General features: G+C 45.4%; 2 long non-coding RNA genes across 3 annotated transcripts in view; one reads left to right on the plus strand and one right to left on the minus strand.

The window, feature by feature from the left end:
• The window catches only part of LOC307222256, a 142471-nt gene that overhangs the window by 96237 nt on the left and 27620 nt on the right, over nucleotides 1-18614 (minus strand). The gene's annotated exons all lie outside the window — the stretch shown is intronic.
• Nucleotides 7515-9820, plus strand: LOC307222612. The gene is made up of 2 exons (XR_013841814.1): nucleotides 7515-7627; nucleotides 9327-9820. It is a non-coding gene; the product is annotated as an uncharacterized lncRNA (long non-coding RNA).

Below are 18614 nucleotides of genomic sequence, written 5' to 3' on the forward strand. Positions count from 1 at the left end.
TTATTTCCTTAAAAAGAGGTGCTGGGTGTTTTTTTAAAAAAACACACACACACATCACGAGGCCATCACACCTTCTGACCCAGAAACTCTGATCCAGCTGAGCAGGAAGAAACTATGACTACTTTTCTGCAGGAAGATTAAGATATGCAGCATTATTATTAGCCCAGGCATGTTCCTCTTTGACTGAACTCTAGCACAAATTATATGTACGGTTGCCAAGTGGCTAGTGGGGGGTGGGGGGGGGAAAGCCCTGATCCACTCTTGCCTCTTTACATAAATGTTTGAGTCCCAGGGTCAGGTTCACTCACTGCATCTAAGGCAGAGCTGGGAAAGATACCTGCCTGAAACCCTGGAAAGTCACTGCCAGATAACGTTGAACTAGATGGATCAGACATCTGGCTCAGTATCAGACAGATCCGATATTCCTACAGGGGCTACTGCAGGGGTCAGCAAACTTTTTCAGCAGGGGGCTGGTCCACTGTCCCTCAGACCTTGTGGGGGGCCGGACTAATTTTTTTTGGGGGGGGGGATGAACGAATTCCTATGCCCCACAAATAACCCCGAGATGCATTTTAAATAAAAGCACACATTCAGCTCATGTAAAAACACCAGGCAGGCCCCACAAATAACCCAGAGATGTGTTTTAAATAAAATGGCACATTCTACTCATGCAAAAACACACTGATTCCCGGACTGTCCGCGGGCCAGATTTAGAAGGCAAGTGGGCCAGATCCGGCCCCCGGGCCTTAGTTTGCCTACCCATGGGCTAGTTCAAAAGCTGGCAACACTGGTGGCTATCTACCAGTTCTTATGGCAGGGCTCCCGTGCCTCTAACTAACACTTTTCTGACAGGTAGAAATTCAACAGGCAGAGTTCACTCTTCTTTTGTCCTCAGCAGAAAGCTGCAAGGATGTAGGGAAATAATTAACTTGACATAATGGGCCACACTACTTCAGACTGTAGGCGGCGGATATCTCTTCTGGATGTTTCTTGAGATGATTGTGGTGTGTGCATGTGTGTGCATGTGCTTTAACTCTCTGCAAGGAAAAAGCTAGAACATCAGGAGACAGTTTCTGTCTCAGATATCTGCCTGTCATGCTGGTTTTCTGTTTGTAGCAATCAAGGTGGGCTGTTGCACTGACAGGGCAGTATTCAGCCGAGTTTTACTCAGAGGAGACCCACTGAAATTCATGTGCCTAACTTGGTCTCTTAACTGAATACCACCTGCATTTCTCCCGCCACCCACCCACCCTCTATTTTATCCAAAACAACCCTGTAAGGTAGCTTAGCCTGAGAGACACCAGCTGAGCCCAAGGTCACCTATTGAGCTTCATGGCTGTGTGGGAATTTGAACCTGAGACTCCTGGGTATTATCAACAGCTACTAGCAATGATAACTATGTTTTATATCCACTGTTGAAGGCAGAATGCCTCTGAATATCAGTTGCTGGAAACCACAGGAAGGGTGAATGTTCTTGCACTTGAGTCCAGCTTTAGGGATTCCCACTAGGGCATCTAGAGCTGGCTACTGTCGGACAAAGACTTGGGAGATCAGGGTTCAAATCCCCACTCAGCCACAAAGCTCACTGGGCGACCTCAGGCCAGTCATTCACTCTCAGCCTCACAGTGTTGTTGTGAGGACAAAATATGGGAAGAGAAATAAGAAGCTGGGTACAGTTCAGTCGGTAGAGCATGAGGCTATTGATCGCAGGGTTGCGGGTTTGAGCCCCATGTTGAATAAAAGATTCCTGCATTGGGGGGGGGGTGGACTAGATGTACCTTGGGGTGCCTTCCAACTCTACAATTCTATGATTTCTAAGTATGTATGCCACTCTGAGCTCTTTGGAGGAGGAGAGCTGGGATTTAAATGTAATAAATATATAAATACATACACATATACGTGTGTGTGTGTGTGTGCGCGCACACACACACACACACATATATATATATATATAGGGAGGCGAGGAGGGAGATGACACCAGCTACACTGCTCCAACTTCTCTAGAAAAAGTATAGGATAAAACAGGAACATTTTTATATAAAAAAAGTTTTAAAATCATAATTCAGCCTTCAACCCAAATTTACATCTGCTGTCAGGAAACATACTTTGGTAGGAAGCTGTTTGGGGGCAAGGTGCACAGAAAGGTGGGGGGGAGATGTTATACCCTCTGTATTTTCTCTCATTTAAGGAGCTAGAGGGAAGCGGGAAAAGTTAGCCTCCCGCCTTACAGGAGAGCTGGGCAGTGAAGAGCCTTGGCCCTTTTGTCGAGAAGGGTAATTAAAAGGTATAAAAGGTCTCATTGAGTATGCAGCGGGCTCTTTTGCAAGGCCGAGAGTCTATTGAGATGCCTGGGAATGCAAGGCAGAAGGGTTAAATGTGCCTCTTTCCTCGCTTCCCACCCCCACCCAGCCACCCCCCTCCCCAGAAAGCCCGCTTTCTCATTGACAGGGTGAGATGGACTCTCATACTCAATAGTGTTGTAAATTCAATCGCCTGCCTTCACAATGCTCACCTCATAAAAGAGAATAATTCAGCCCTGTTCTTTTTCCCCCTCTCTTCTTCTTCTCTATCAGCCTCCCCAACCCCCATCCCTGCCCAATTTCATCCTGGTGTGGCAGAGAGGGAAAAGAATGGAGGGAAAGATAATTTTTGCCACCCATTATGACACACACCAACACACACACTGAGTGCACTAATCCCAGCCAAAGGTGAAGCAATTGCAGCAAGGCCTGGCTGCAGACGAATGAGACATTTAAAAATTGGCACTGATCAAGAAAGTCATACAACAAGGCATTTGTTCGGAGGTAAGGGGGAGGCAGGCAACAGGTGATGTGGCTGCCTGGAGTGGCAATTTGGTGGTGAGGATAATAAACAGCAACACTGTTTAGCCTTTGTACAGCACTTGAACATTTGAAGCAATTCCCATATGTTCAGCCAGGCATCCTTACAACAACCCTGTAAAGTAGGCCAGTACAGTATTATACTTACTGTTGCTGATAGAGAGAAGCGAAGCATCATTTCTGGCGAAGGGGCTGACACGTCACCTATGTTATGCCAACTTTACGTATAATGGGGGGGGGGCAGTAGATAGAGCTGACCTATGTTGCCGGAATCCTCAGAGGTATTTTTGCTGCACACACACACACACACACACACACACTCCTTTATGTGCCCCGCATCTGAGGTCAGGGTCGGGGAAAACAGCCCAGTGGGCCAGATGAGGAGACCCGGAGGGCCGTCTGACTGGAGAAATGAAGGTTCCACACCCATTTTATATCAGATTTGACAGGTTGAAAAGAGAGTCAGTGTGGCATAATGCTTAGAGTGTTTAACTATGACCTGGGAAACCAGGGTTCGAATCCCTACTCAGTCACCATTTCTTAGCCTAACTAATCTCCCTCACAGGATTGCTGTGAGGATGAAATGGGGAGGAGAAGAACAATTTACACCACCTTGAGCTCTTTGGAAAGCAAAGGTGGTATATAAATGTAAAATGCTGGAGCAAAGGTGTGTGTGTGCCTTCAGTCTTAGCCCTATTGATTAACCGAAGAAGGGCAACTTTAATCTGCGATTGAAGCTTTTGTGTTGATTCCTCTACAAGTTAAATCAATTCTAGTTTGTTGCCCTCAGTTTTGGGTACATATACCATGCGCCCTAGGAATGCCTAACTCAGACATTGGACATAACTGAGTACAAATCAGAGTGTGTTTGTCTACACAGACAAGAGATCCTGATTCTCATGATCGGGGCACCTGGCTGTGCAGGTGTCTGGACTGCACAGAGAGCTCTTACACAAGAAGCAGAGCTCACAGGCAACAACTCTCAGGGGAAGAAGACCTTGCTTCAGTGGTGGGGCTAACAGCATTGTCACTGTGCCCCACTCCAGTCTGTACTCAGATGTGCCTTAGCCATGAGAAACACAGGCTGCTGCAAGAGCAGAAACAAAAAAATAAAAATTATGCAACTAAGTGAACGGGTTAACACAATCGTCTTTCTTAAGGTTGCTTTCGGAAGGGCAAAGTAACAGGGTTGCTGTCAATGTAAGGTGAAAGTCCAGTGAAGTAAGGCTTACAATAGTCAATAATAATATTGATGATGATTTTGTTTGTCATATCTGGACCGGGAAAGGTAATGGCTAATCTTTGGGGGGTGTGCTACAAGTCCAAAGTTTATTGTGTGCTGCGTATCAGACAGAACAGACCAAGGATAGTGGGCCTTGTTTTGTTAAGAAGATGATCACTTCTTAGTGCTCAGAAATGATCAGCAGGATTAATCAGTGGGTTGTATCCGACTCTGTTGGGTTGTGCCCAGTGCTAGTCCTACTCAGGGTAGACCCAATGAAGTTAATGAACATGTGTATCTTAGTTCCATTAATTTCATTGGGTCTACCAGAGAAGAACTAAGTTGGAACCTCACACAGTGCATAGTAGAATTCTGGAATTTCCTCCCACTCAGGAGGCAGTGATGGGTCACCTACTTGAATGAGTTTTAAAAGAGGTATGGACAAACCACAGAGCCTAGGGCTTGCCGATCAGAAGGTCAGTGGTTCAAATTCCAGCAACGGGGTGCGCTCTCATTGCTTGGTCCTTGCTCCTGCCAACCTAGCAGTTCGAAAGCACAAAGTGCAAGTAGATAAATAGGTACCGCTCCAGCGGGAAGGTAAACGGTGTTTCCGTGCGTTGCTCTGGTTCCCCAGAAGCGGCTTAGTCATGCTGGCCACATGACCCAGCTGTACACTGGCTCCCTCAGCCTATAGAGCGAGATGAGCACCATAACCCCAGAGTCGTCCACAACTGAACCTAATGGTCAGGGGTACCTTTACCTTTAAGGCTATCAAGGGCTACTAGCCATGATTGCAAAGCTAAGCAGGGTCTGGTATGGTTTCAAATTGGATGGGGGACAGTGTGTTGATAATCCTGCACTACAGGGAGTTGGACTAGAAGACCCTTGGCCCCTTCCAATTCTATGATTCTATAGTGATGCTTTGCCTCTGTAGTTGGAGGCAGCAATGCTTCTGAATATCAGCTGCTGGAAACTACCAGAGAGTGCTCTTGTGCTCAGGTCTTGCTTGTGGACTTCTCACAGGCCTCTGATTGACCACTGTAAGAACAGGATGCCATGGGCCTGATCCAGAAGGCTCTTCTTATGTTCTTATGCATGTAACCCATTTAATTTAATGGTCATGTTGGTAATGTCCATTAATTTTGATGGGTCAGCTCTGAATAGGTCTAAAATTGGATACAACCCAATATCAGGACTGATGGCTGGGAATCCACAGAGAAAGACAGTCCCCAGGAGATGACTCCCTTGCTGGGAATCTCCCTTTGGTTTTTTCAATGCAATAACCATCAGAGTTTGTGAAAGGAGTTATCTTTTAGCTATTGGAAGGGGCAGAGAAAGAGAGAACGTAGGAAGTGGGCACAGATATTCCTCAACTCAGAGTCCAACTTAATCATTTTGTTTCCAACTACCCCTTGCCAAAAACAAGGGAAAGAAACCTATTTGCACTAATTGTTGTATATCAGTTTTGAAGATGTTATCTCAAGGTCTCACACTAACCACAATGGCTTTGCTCTGTCTTCACCGCTGGAGACACTATGCCTCGGATTATCAATTGCTGGGAATCACAACTGGCACCAAACCCTTGCTTGCAGGCTTCCCAGAGGCATCTGGTTAGCCACTGTGAGAACAGAGCAACGGACTAGGCAGTTGTTTGGCCTGAACCAGTACTCCTATGATGTTTTTAAGCAAATGTGAGAGTTTACCTAGTACAATGTAATCGTAATCATATACAATAGGCTTTTAATTTTATTTGTAATACAGAAGTCTTGTACAAGACCTCTAACCCGCTTAGCAAAGGCTCAGTAATTTTTTTAAAAAAAGAAACACCTACCAAACAAAATGAAAATAGATATCCCAACCACGCCCAAAAGGCACAACCCTCCATTTTGCCCACTGTGAAGCATGTAACTGGCTGGATAAGGTTGCCAATGTTTGCTCTTGTGCAGTTTCAGGGATTTATTTATTTATTTATTTATTTATTTAAAGCTGTGCATGCATAGGTGCAGAAATGCCTGTGCTAATGCCCAGAATGGGAAAAGGGCAGAGGAGGACCAGTGGGAGCAGTGACTGAGGGGACATAAAAACACAGCCCAGATGCAGTTTTGCAAAGGTTTGCCCATTGTTGTGAGCAGCAAGCAGCAGAATAGCAATGAATATTGTGATGTGGGGTGGGGTGGGCAGGAAAAATGAAAATTAACTTGCGAGGGGGGGGGTCAGATCTGAATGACCCATTTGCGATAATAACATCCTTGCCTGGAAGCAACCCAGAATCAATACGCTGAGGCACCTTTCTGTGGTGCGCCAGGGTTCTTTTTACACTCACTTTCAGAACATCCTGACACGGGTGGCGCTGTGGGTAAAACCTCAGCGCCTAGGACTTGCCGATCGCATGGTCGGCGGTTCGAATCCCCGCGGCAGGGTGCGTTCCCATCGTTCGGTCCCAGCGCCTGCCAACCTAGCAGTTCGAAAGCACCCCCAGGTGCAAGTAGATAAATAGGGACCGCTTACCAGTGGGAAGGTAAACGGCGTTCCGTGTGCTGCGCTGGCTCACCAGATGCAGCTTGTCACGCTGGCCATGTGACCCGGAAGTGCCTGCGGACAGCGCTGGCTCCCGGCCTATAGAGTGAGATGAGCGCACAACCCTAGAGTCTGTCAAGACTGGCCCGTACGGGCAGGGGTACCTTTACTTCAGAACATCCTGGCTTTGGGAACATTTGAACCTCAGACTGCGTTATATACCATGTATTTAAAGCACATTCCCCAACCAACCCACAGAATCTTGGGGACTGTACTTTGTGAGAGTGTCAGAATTGGAGTTGGGGCAAACTATACAGTTCCCAGGATTCTTTTTTTGATGGGGGGGGGTGTATGTACTTTAAATGCATGGTGTGTAACACAGCTGGTTCTAAGCCCAATACCATAGCTATATATCACCAAATTAAAATTAGAGTGACCAGCGGGAGGAGGCAGGGAGGGATCCGGAATCCTAACAGATCCGGCTTGCACCGGGGAAAGCAGCCTGCCAAGGGCCCGGGTCAGCTGTCGACTTGGCTGCCCTGGAGCGAGCGGTGCGCGCTGCTGGGCCGGCGGCCGCGCCGTCCCTCCGCCGCCCTGCCGCGCGCGCTGGCTGGAGGTCATGAGAATGGAGCGATCTCTCTTTCCTCTCCCTCTCTCAGCGGAGGCTCCAGCAGCCCGAGGCCGGGCGCGCCGCCAAGCAACCCAGAAAATCCCTCCTGGCTTGAGCTGCGTGCGGCGGCGGCTGCTGATGGCTGGCCGGCGGCCGCCCGCCCGCCCGCCTCTCGGCGAGCCAACTAGCGTTCAGCCGCCCACGCGGGGCCGGGCGGTGGCGCACGGAGCGAGGAGGGAAGGAGGGAGCGGCGCGCAGCCCTTCGCTGGCGCAATCGGCGGCCGGGTGGCCCTGCCTGGCCCCGCTGGGAGGAAGGAGGTGGGTGGGCCCGACGGGGCGGAGCGGCTGCCGAGCGAGCCAGGGAGCGTGAGAAGGAAGCGCTGGCCTTGGGCGCTACCGGTTAGGGTAGGGACAGCCCCGAAGGCCGATCCAGCCCGAGTGAGTCACGCTTCCCAAGGCTGCTGCTGCTGCAATCCCACTTCCCTGGCAGCCGGCCCCGTCGAGCTCCGTGGAGCTTTCTCTTGAGCAGACATGCAGGAGCGTGGCGTTGCGCGGCCGGCCGGCGGTCGCCAACGCAAGCCCTAAGGCAGGGAGAGGAGACCCATTGATGATCTGGGGCGTTAATTTCAGTGGGGCCACGTGGAGTATTACTTAGTTGGATACCATTCTTATCTGCTTATGCTTATCTGGGAGCCTTCACTGATTCCCCCACCCTGGGCTTCGCCCTACATGTGCCCATTCCACCGCTGAGATCGATCGGCGGAATTGCCACATAATACCCCTGACCACATTTGTAAAAACATTATTGTTTCGTGCCACACACTTTGGAACTCCCTGCCTATTGAGATCTAGCAGGCGCCTTCACTGTACTTTTTTTTCCTGCGCCTGCTAAAAACTTCCCTGTTTGGCATAGACTATCTAGAAAGTTGAGGTAATTTTAATACGTTTTAGTATTTCAACTTTTGTAGGGTTGCAAGTTTTTTGTTGATTTTACTGTTTTATCTTTTCTAAATCGCTTTTGAGTTTGTTTTTGTTTTTTTACAATCAAGCAGTGTATAAATGTTACTAAATAAATAATAAAGAACCAAATCTTGCCTAAGAAACTTTTAACAAAAATCTTAAGAATTTTAAATTATGTTTTAAATATGTTTTTATTCTATTTTTTAATGCAGTGTTCAAAACGCCAAATGTTCTAGGCACATTTTGTGATGGGGAATTTCATTAGCGCAAGCAGTTTCGGAGCTCTGGGTGCAGTACTGCGCCTAACATTTCAGACTGAAACTGCAGAGTGGAAGGAAAGGAGGACCTTTTTCTGCCTCCCCACTTCCAGCTACTCTCTGTAGACTGGAGAAGTGACCCTCTTAAAAATATTAGGAGGATGGGCAGGGGAAGGACTAGACCATGTGAAAAATGAACATAATATTTTAGCTGCAGTTCATTCATTTTCAGCTTTGTATTCTTGTTATAAAAAAAGCATGCCTAGACATTCCTTTGTTGCGCCCATAACCTACGTTTAAGGTGCCATTTAGCTCCTAGCTTTCATATCTCAGTTTCTAACACTGTTTTAATGGCATTGTTTTATCCTTGATGTTTGCCATCCTGGGCTCCTTGGGAGGAAGGGTGGAATATAAATTTAATAAATAATAATTGGTTGTATCCAATGCTGTGGAAAATATTCCCAGGCTTTCCCAGCTGGATAAATGGGTCTCAACACAAGTGTCCATCAAAGGCTATGAATGGCTACTAGTCACAATGGCCCTACTCTTCCACCACAGCTGGAGGCAGGTTCCCCACAAGCATCTTGGTGGCCACTGTGAGGACAGAACACTAGACTAGATGGGCCATTTCTATGTCTGCTTATAAGGGTCTTGTTTTAAATGTATTAGTTTTTGTGTTTTTAACTGTTTTATATTATTTCATGTAAATTTCTTAGAGTTGTTTAAAGGGTGATCAGTAAATCAAATATAATTATAAAATAGTAATGATCAAATATTCCCACTTCTGCACTTCTTTCTGCCGCCATTTTGGCTGGTTCCTTAGACACTGGAAGAGGTCCTGTAGCTGATTTTCCTTACTCCAATGCAACACAATTAAATTTGTTAAAATGGGAATAAAAAGCATCTTTCTATTTTTGCAGTGCCCTTTGGAAACAGGCCAGACTTGCATATCAGACTGGTACATCAGTGCTCCTCATTTCCTATCTTGAACCAATAACCTTATGTCTCCTGATAAAGAAAGAAAACTTTGAGTTGGCCTGATTTAATCAATCCACCCTTCTAGATTAGCTAAACAAGCTGTGTTCACAGTGAATACTGTTTTTAAAATCAGTATTTTTAGTATGCTCAAATGTGAACTATATACATTTTTTCATACTAACTATGTAACTTCTGTATAGATGCTTTTAAAAATAGTTATTTGTATTTGATTTAGTTTTATTAGATGTTGCTAAAATTATTTTGCTTTGATGCTAGTCATTATGTTTAATCAAAGCTGTTGCAGTGTATGTATTTTGGGCATATGATTTATCAATTCCTTTCATGAAGTTGCTTTTCTTGGATTGTTGTTTTTCTTGGATAATTGAGAAATGTTAGAAAAAATACAGTATCTCTTTCAAATAAAAAATTAGGTATACATACGCATCTCTCACGTTGTCATTTGGGAAGCCATCTCAACATTTGCAGGCTGCTCAGTTCTAGCCTTGTTGATTCAGGTAATTGTGATTTAATTAGGATTTCTCACCTCTGCATAAATAATAAATATTTTAGATTTGGACTGCTAATATTTTATAAATTTTAAGCCATTAAGCTCATTTATCTTCTTTTCTGTAATTAAGTTCTACTAAGTAATGTACTAAGTAGGGACGCAGGTGGCGCTGTGGGTTAAAGCCTCAGCGCCTAGGGCTTGCCGATCGAAAGGTCGGCGGTTCGAATCCCTGCGGCGGGGTGCGCTCCCACTGCTCGGTCCCAGCGCCTGCCAACCTAGCAGTTCGAAAGCACCTCCGGGTGCAAGTAGATAAATAGGGACCGCTTACCAGCGGGAAGGTAAACGGCGTTTCCGTGTGCGGCTCTGGCTCTGGCTCTGGCTCTGGCCAGAGCAGCGATGTCACGCTGGCCACGTGACCCGGAAGTGTCTCCGGACAGCGCTGGCCCCTGGCCTCTTAAGTGAGATGGGCGCACAACCCCAGAGTCTGTCAAGACTGGCCCGTACGGGCAGGTGTACCTTTACCTTTACCTTTAAGTAATGTACTTGCTATGTGCCTGAAGAAGCATCCTTGAAGTTTTCTGTGCGCTGATACAAAGGGGGACTAACTGTCTCCCTTAATGTGGCAGTTGTAGAGGAAACTTGAGGTGAAAAACATTAACTGTCAGGCTCAGTGACTGCTGCATAGAAATCATGCTGGGATTTTCCCTCTGAACCGAGCATTACATGGTTTAGGTCCAAGCTATCTGAAAGACCATATTCCCTCATATGAACTTGCCCAGGTTTTGAGATCTTCAGGGGAGCCTTTCTCACGGTTCTGGCACCCTCCGAGGCACATTTGGTGGGGATACAGGAAAGGCCCTTCTCAGGAGCTGCTCCCAGATTCTGGAACTGCCTCCCTGGAGAAGCTAGCCTGGCTCCCTCCTTCTTGTCCTTCTGCCGGCAGGTGAAGACCTTGTTCCAATAGGCTTTTTGGAAATTGACTGTTTTTAATGAAAGGGCAGGTGCTGTTTTTATTGTAATTATTTGGATGTTTTAAACAGATTGTATATATGTATATAGTTTTAATTCTATTAATGTTGAATTTTTTTAAAAAAATATTGTTTTTTCCATGTTTTTAGTGATTCTTTTTTAACTGTAAGTTGCCTTGAGTCCCATCAGGGAAAAAGGTAGCATATAAATAAATATACTACCATTATTATTATTATTATTATTATTATTATTATTATTTCTACTACTACTTATTGTTGTTGTTGTCACAATGCTAGTCCTACTCAGTGTACACCCATTAAATTTAACAAACATGACTAACTAAGGTCCATCAATTCCAGGGGGCCTATTCTGAGCAGAACTTAGTTGGATAAAGCAGTAGTTCAGTTGTTCACTACAAATGTTCATAAGGCTCCCCCCCCCCAATATAAACACACTTATAACTGAAGCACTACCTGGGAATAAGCTCAATTGAACACAGCAGAAATGACTTCCAAGTAATTCATAGGATGCATAGGATTGGGTTATGCATCTGCAATCCAATGCACATTTACCGGCAAGGAGGCTAGAAGTATTTCTAGGTTGGCTTAAGATAGTTTTCAGAGTTAGGGGGTTAGGCAGAATCGTGTGAAGGGAGCATCAAGCAGCTGTTGGCCATCATAGAACCTCCAGTTCAGAGCCAGTGGACCTGCAAGTACAAGCTAGTGGGCTCAGGCTTCTAGGTAGGGCTACTGCATTTCCACCCCACTTATGAGTTTCGTTGGGGCATCTTGTTAGTCACTGTTGGCAACAAGACGCTGAAGTATACTAAACCTTGGCCCAGTTCAGTAAGACTCTTCTTTATATTCCAAGTGGGTGTAAGGCCCTATGCACACTTGTTTGGGAGTGTGCCCCACTGGGGGAATTTCAAGTCAACATATGTAGGGTTGGGGCTGTAAGAGGAGGAAGAAATTTGACCATGCTGAGCCAATAAAATACTTGCAAAATAAAACAAAAACCTCCCTTATTTGTGGCTTCCTTTGCACCTGGAACTAGACTTTGCAGCGGAACTAGGACTACCTTGCAGGACAACAAAGGGTCTATTTAGCCCATAGTTCTGTTCCCAGCAGCTCCTGGCCAGATGTTGTTAAGAAGCTCCCAAGCACAAAGGGAACCCCTAGCTGCACTCTTGTTCTCAGCAGCTGGCTTTCAGGAGGTGTACTACCTCTGTATGTCAAGCTTGCTGTAACAGCCACTGTAACTGCTGTAACAGCCACTTGCTGTAACAGATGATTAGTAGTGATGGGAGCTTCTGCTTGTGTCAATGACTTTGTTCAAGTTTACTTCTAGTCTACAGACCTTCGGATTCTAAAACCAAACATTCGATTCCATACAATGAATGGGATAGTAACTAAAAAAGACAAGCACACTAACCGCCCATTTTTCATTCTAAATCTTTTTTAAGTAGGACAAAATCAAAACCAGTAACGCTTAACAATTCTGCAAAAGTTTCTTTTGAATCATCATAGTTGGGATTCAAATGCTGTAACCCATTCAGTTTACATGAGACTCAGGTTGTGTATCAATGACCAGAGAGGCTGTAAAGCACTCTAAAGGTCTTCATGGGAAAGGAACAATCAAGGGATCTATAAGTCCAGCTCCTTTATCCATATAAACATTACAAAATATGGCAACAGTTCCTAAATCTTCACTACCACAGGTGAAAACACAACGATCATAAGGAATACCATTAAATCTTTGAAAATAACAGGGAAGAACAAAGTCAAGTTAGTGCAAACGTTTCCCTATATTTTGGGGCAAATAAGGACCTAAAGTATGGTAATTAAGCACAAGGTTCGCTAGCTTAGATGGGCTTTCAGTGCAGATTAGACAAATCCATGGTGCAAAATAGGGTCACTTGGAAGTCCCCATGGACACAGGAAGTCAGTACCAGGTGCTGAGGAAGGCTGTTGGTTTCATACCCTGCTTGGGAGTTTTCAGAAACATCTGGCTGCTAACATAATTCTAGACCTGTATGAGCACCATATATTTAAAGCACATCACTTCCCACCAAAAAAATCCTGGAAACCGTAGTTTACCTCCTTACAATTCCCAGCACCCTTTATAAACTTCAGTTCCCTGCATTCTTTGGGGGAGGTCATGTTGCTTTAAATTTATGATGTGTACACAGCCATTATGAACATCTGGTCTGATCCAGTCTGGTCTTATTTATTTATTTGTTTGTTTATTAATTATGTACTTATGGCCCCATTAGGCAAAGGTTGGCATTTTACTGGCCAATATACAGTCTAGTAGAAACCAGGCCATCAAAATGTTTTATTTAGAAAGGTGTACTTAACAGAAGATGGTGCTAAGCCTACAGGGCAGAGGGGAAAGGCCCTGATCCGAGAGAGCTATTGGAAGTGGGCGCTGCAGTAGGTCACAGCTGTTCCAAGTGGTGGGCAGATTTATCCAAGCTGTTAATTTGATTAATTGAAAAGAAGTGCCTCTAGAGAAGCAGTCGCGTTCTCAGGGGTCAGGGGAGGTCACTGAGCTGAAGCACTCAATCAGGACTTTCTCTTAAGGCCAAAGGGGATTGGAATGCCGCCTCTTTCAAAGCCGGGCAGATTGGCGCCAAATTTCTTGCATTGCTCCCTGCCTCTTCTGTTGCACTCGACCGAACACACCCGCCATCACAAACAAAGGCAGCAAATCCAGCTCAATTTGGCCTGTGTGTCTAACTACCAGTCCTCATACAAAAGGAAACTGGCATAAAATAAATAAAACAGCCTGTTTTCCATCTGCAGCCTTCATTTAAGGGCACCTTCATTCACAGGCCAGCTGAGAAGATTTAGCGACCCTCGTGCAAACATGAGTGTGCCCCCATCTCATGCAATTGCGTTTTGAAAGTGACCACTGTTCATGGCGTTTTGGGGCTGCCAGTTACTTTACTCCCCTTTCCCTTCCCACCTCCTTGGTGCAGCACTCCCTCTGGTGGTGATGCCTGGAATTTGTCAGCTTCCTGACCAGTGGGCTGTTTCTGCTGGGTTGCATCCAATGCTAGTCTTATTCAGAGAGCAGATCTATTAGAGTGAATGGTCTTGACTAACTTCGGCTCATTAATTTCAGCGGGTCTTCTCTGAGTCGAACTTAGTTGAATGCACGGATTCTTAGTCGGAGCAGTATGTGGAACTGCACTGTTACATATTATGCATTCCACATTTGTAAGAAACCAATCTTTTAGAGCAGCAACATCCACACTTTTTTTAAAAAAAGTTTTTACTGATAACCTCATTGCTTAATTCTTTTTGCAAACCACTCTGAGGATGTTGGGTTGGTTTTTTTTTTCACTCAAGCGGTATATACAATTTATAAAATAAGCAAGTGACTCCTTGTCCCCAAGATGCTGCCATTGGTGGGAGGCAAATGAGTGGCTTGAATAGCCTTTCATATCCCTCCCTATCCACAACGATCCTTCAGCTAGCCTGGTTGCTGAGTCAGACCATTGTTCCATGTGGCTCAGTATCATCTCTTACTGACATGCAGCCAATGTCTTTCTCAATCTTCACTAGGAAGCCCCAGGATTGAACTTGGGACTTTTTGCATTCAAAGCATGTGCTCTACCAGCGCTGCCCTACCCTTCCTCCTGGTGCAATAATAGTGATAATAATTTTTCAAAATTCTTTTAAAGGAAAAAGATGAAATAACATTTAAATAGGCAGAGATTGGGGTGGGGAAACCCAGACAAATAATGACATACAATTAATACTCAGAAATAAGAGTAGGCCACCCTCAATTCACATTGTAGATTCAGTGCACACTGGTACACAAATCTTAAACCAAACCTCTATTGAGGCGTATATGAAATATGCTCAAGGCACACAGGGCAGTGAGGTCCTCAGACTGACGCGTAACAGACAGTACGTATTTATTCTTACAGGATCAAAGTACCTGGGATAGCTCAGTTGGCAGAGCATGAGACTCTAATTCTCATGATGTGCAAATGATTCCTGCATTGCAGGGAGCTGGAGGTTCTATGCACCTCTACGATTCTAGGATAATATAAGTCTATTAGCCACCATAAGAACTCACTTGTGATGTGCATCCATTCATCCCCAAACTGCAGGGATATAGACTCACTGAATCATAGAACTGCAGAGTCAGAAAGGTCATCTAGTCCAACCACCTGCAATGCAGGGAACCACAGCTAATCACAGCTTGGTTGGATGCAAGCCCAAATCCAGAAAACAGGTCACAGTGCAAAGCCTGGTCAAAAGGGCCACACCTCACCGACACCTTCAAGCAGAATGCCTTCCTCAGGGCCTCACTAGTAATTTTAAAGAACATACCTGCAAATATCAAGGACTTTGCCAGTACAAGGTTAAATGTGAGTAACAACTTCAGTGCTGCAATAATAATGTTAACATTATGCTTCTGGGTATATGTTGAGTTCTTTTCCCCCCCACCCTAACTACAGTCAGCCTCCTTCAAACATCCAAGGTTACGATAAATGAGCTTCCTGGTCAAAGGGTATGACTTTCCACTATAGGTTTGTTTGAGTTGTTTCAAATGTTAGTCATACTCAGAGCAGCCCCACTGACATTAATGGAGATGGTTAATTTCAATGGGGCTACTCTAGGGCTGCCAGACGTCCGGATTTCCGCAGACGTTACTAGGATTTCAAAGGGAGAATTGATGTCTGGGGGGAATTTTTGAAATGTGGTGCTTTGTCCTAGATCTTCGGCAAGTCAAAAATCGAATTCTTTTTGGCGTTGATGTGGAAAAAAAGCTCAACAATTTTGGGGTTTGTTTGCTTGCCCCCCACCCCCCCAGAAAGAATAAATGTGGTCGTGAGCAAATTTCATGATAAGCTAGTAAGGTAACTACAGTGGGGCTGTCACCAATGCTAGTTCGACTCAAGAGTAGATCTACTGAAGTTAATGAGAACAACTCACTTAGGTCCATCAATTGCAATGGGTCAACTCTGAGGTGGGCACAAATCAGAGGGTCTGGCTGTTTTTATTGGAAGGAAAGAACACAGGGTATTCATTTTGTTTGCTGCAACAACACTTTTTTAGAAATAAAGCTTTCGAGGCAAAGAGAGGTTTGTTCAAAAGCAGAAGGCAGGAAACACATGTTCATTTAACAAATATGTAAGTTAGTGTGCAGCTCTGCGATGCAGCATGGCTTTTTTCCCCTTGCAGTTATCTGAGGCTAAAAAGCAGTTGACATACCGTATATCCTGCCGGATCTGTTTGCTACTGACTCCTTGACCACAATACATTGACCAGGACAGGTGAAGGATTCCTGAGCAGTGGGGGTGGGATGGAGCAAAAAGTGCTGGAGCCCACTCCCCCACCCAAACACATAAACCTAATTAGCAGCATCAAGGGGTTATATTTATCACAGGCGCTTGTGGGAAAGCGGGCGGCTCAAAGGTTTAAGCTTCTGGGGAGCGTAATATGTCTGGCTGCCTCAACTGAAGACAAAATTTATCACAAGGAGATAACGCCATGTCTGTCCGAAACAATTTATTCAGCAAAAATAGGAGCCAGATAGAGGAAGCATGGCTTTTAGAAGGCTGCATTTGGTTTGTAGCGAATGACAAATAGAACCAAATAAGCCCCCTTGGCTTCAGGTTTTCATTTGTTATGAAACCTGCTATGTCAGTAACAAATGGGTACAAGGCAAGTTTAGTTTCGTAAACCTAGGCTTCCTATGTGACGTACATTTAAAGCACATGGTTTTCCTCAAAAGAATCCTGTGAACTGTAGTTTACCCTTCACAGAGCTACAATTCCCAGTACCCAGGGTTGTTTGGGGAAAGCCATGTGCTTTAAATGTATGATGAATTGGCTCCTCCTCTTTCTGAACCATTCCATTCCAGCTGCTCATTATAAGTTATAAGAACTACTGTGTAAGTTCAAGAACTGGATCACTAGCTTCCTTGTTTCCTCTTTCCTCCTCATCCCCTTTTCCTTTTGTGATGTGTGTTTTAGAATGTAAGCCTGCAGGCAGGGAGGGATAAATTCCCAGGATACTTTGGGGGGAAAGGCATGTGCTTTAGCACATATGCAGCCCAATTCGTACCCATTCATCACTCTTTCGGGAGTGGGGGGCTTAGCTTCTTCCTCGGCAACATATCTGTTGGGTTCCCCACCCCCCCGCCCAACACACATATTGTATCATTCAGGGACATTTGCATCTGAGAGTGCACAAACGACAGCTGCGAATTGTAAGTGAGGTTCCCTGTAAATTCACTTCCTAAGCATAGGCATATTGCATGTATGGTAGGGTGGACAACTGTCGCCACCACAGGTAGGGTACACTGCTCACTTCAGCTACCTCTTCCTAATAAAGCCCCATACCGCTTTGCCTGCTCAGAAGGGTCTCTCTACAAATGAGGATCTATAGCACTGGGACTGAAACACAGCGTTCCTCAACAAGGAGGCTTCGCTTTCAACCCGCTTTGCTACTACCCATCTGGGCATCTGGGGTTACATTAATAGCTGTTGTCAGCTATTTTAACAGGATGAAGCAAGCTGGAGGGTGGAATGACAAGAAAGCAGCCAAAGAGAACTAGCAATGTATCTCTTTTCTGCAGTGGACTGACCTTGTGTAGCATTGCATACACAAACACATCCATGCATAGGCACATGCAATACATAAATATAATACACCTGGGAGGGAGTAATGAGTTGGTTGATTTACTCTTCGCCAAAAGGTCAGGTTGTTTCCAGACTGTGTTAATAAGCAGTTACTGAATGGCTTGCCATCCTGGCGGGAATGAGCAGAGGGAGGGAAGGCAGATTGTGAAAGTCCTCACCATGGTGCTCCAGGGCCGGTGATGCTCACTCAGACTAGGTCACGGCTTTTGTCTCTCAAAATAAGAAAGCAATGCATGTGTGGGTGGCACCAGGGGGAGTTGGCAGGAGAGCAAATGCCCCCCATACAAGGAGTTTCGCCCCTCCACTTGTCCCCCACCCCAGCCCATTGATGGACTCTCTGTCATTAACATACACTATATTTTTCTTTCAGTTCTCTTAAAACGTCGGACACAACTCGCCCACCTGGAAATATACTTTGCCACTTCTGTGCATTTGGACACCTCTTAAAAAGGAACCAGATCTTGTGTGATGGTTCCTGATATCAAGGAGCAGGGGGTTTTTTGTCTATGATTGGATGCCGTTTTGAATCAAGATGCAGACTGAACCTTTCTAAACAGCACTGCTGTTGTTGTTTTCCTTAGAATTCCCAAGCAGTGCCGAGTACAATATAATTTCCAGTATCTGCCCACCCTGGACATTTTTTGTGGCATCACCTCAGTTTGCGTCTTCCTCTCTCCACCCCCACCCTGGCTTGTGTGCTCTTTCTCATTCTCTCCTTTTGTGCCTATCTTAAACGTGAGGCTGCTCCTTCCTCTTAACGAGAAGTTAAGCTGCTAAAGGAAATCGATTCTCTGAGAGCACAGCATGGCTCGCCTCTCCAGCGAAACCCTCTGAGGTTTCATACAGGAAACCTCAGAAACCTTAGAAGCCAGAAAGCTTTTAAAAGCATTTACGATCAAAAAGCCAAGGTGAGAGAGAGAGAGAGAGAGAGAGAGAGAGAGAGAGAGAGAAGAGAGAGAGAGAAGAGAGAGAGAGAGAGCGCGCACAAGAGAGAGAGTCAACGTCTCCTGAGCAGGATATGCCTCTTGGAGACGGCTGTCCATCTAGGTTTCAGGGAAGCCCACGTCATCTGCTAAGGCTTGACCTTTG

Source organism: Podarcis cretensis (genome assembly GCF_951804945.1).
Source record: "Podarcis cretensis genome assembly, chromosome: 8".
In the NCBI taxonomy this organism is placed as follows: domain Eukaryota; kingdom Metazoa; phylum Chordata; class Lepidosauria; order Squamata; family Lacertidae; genus Podarcis; species Podarcis cretensis.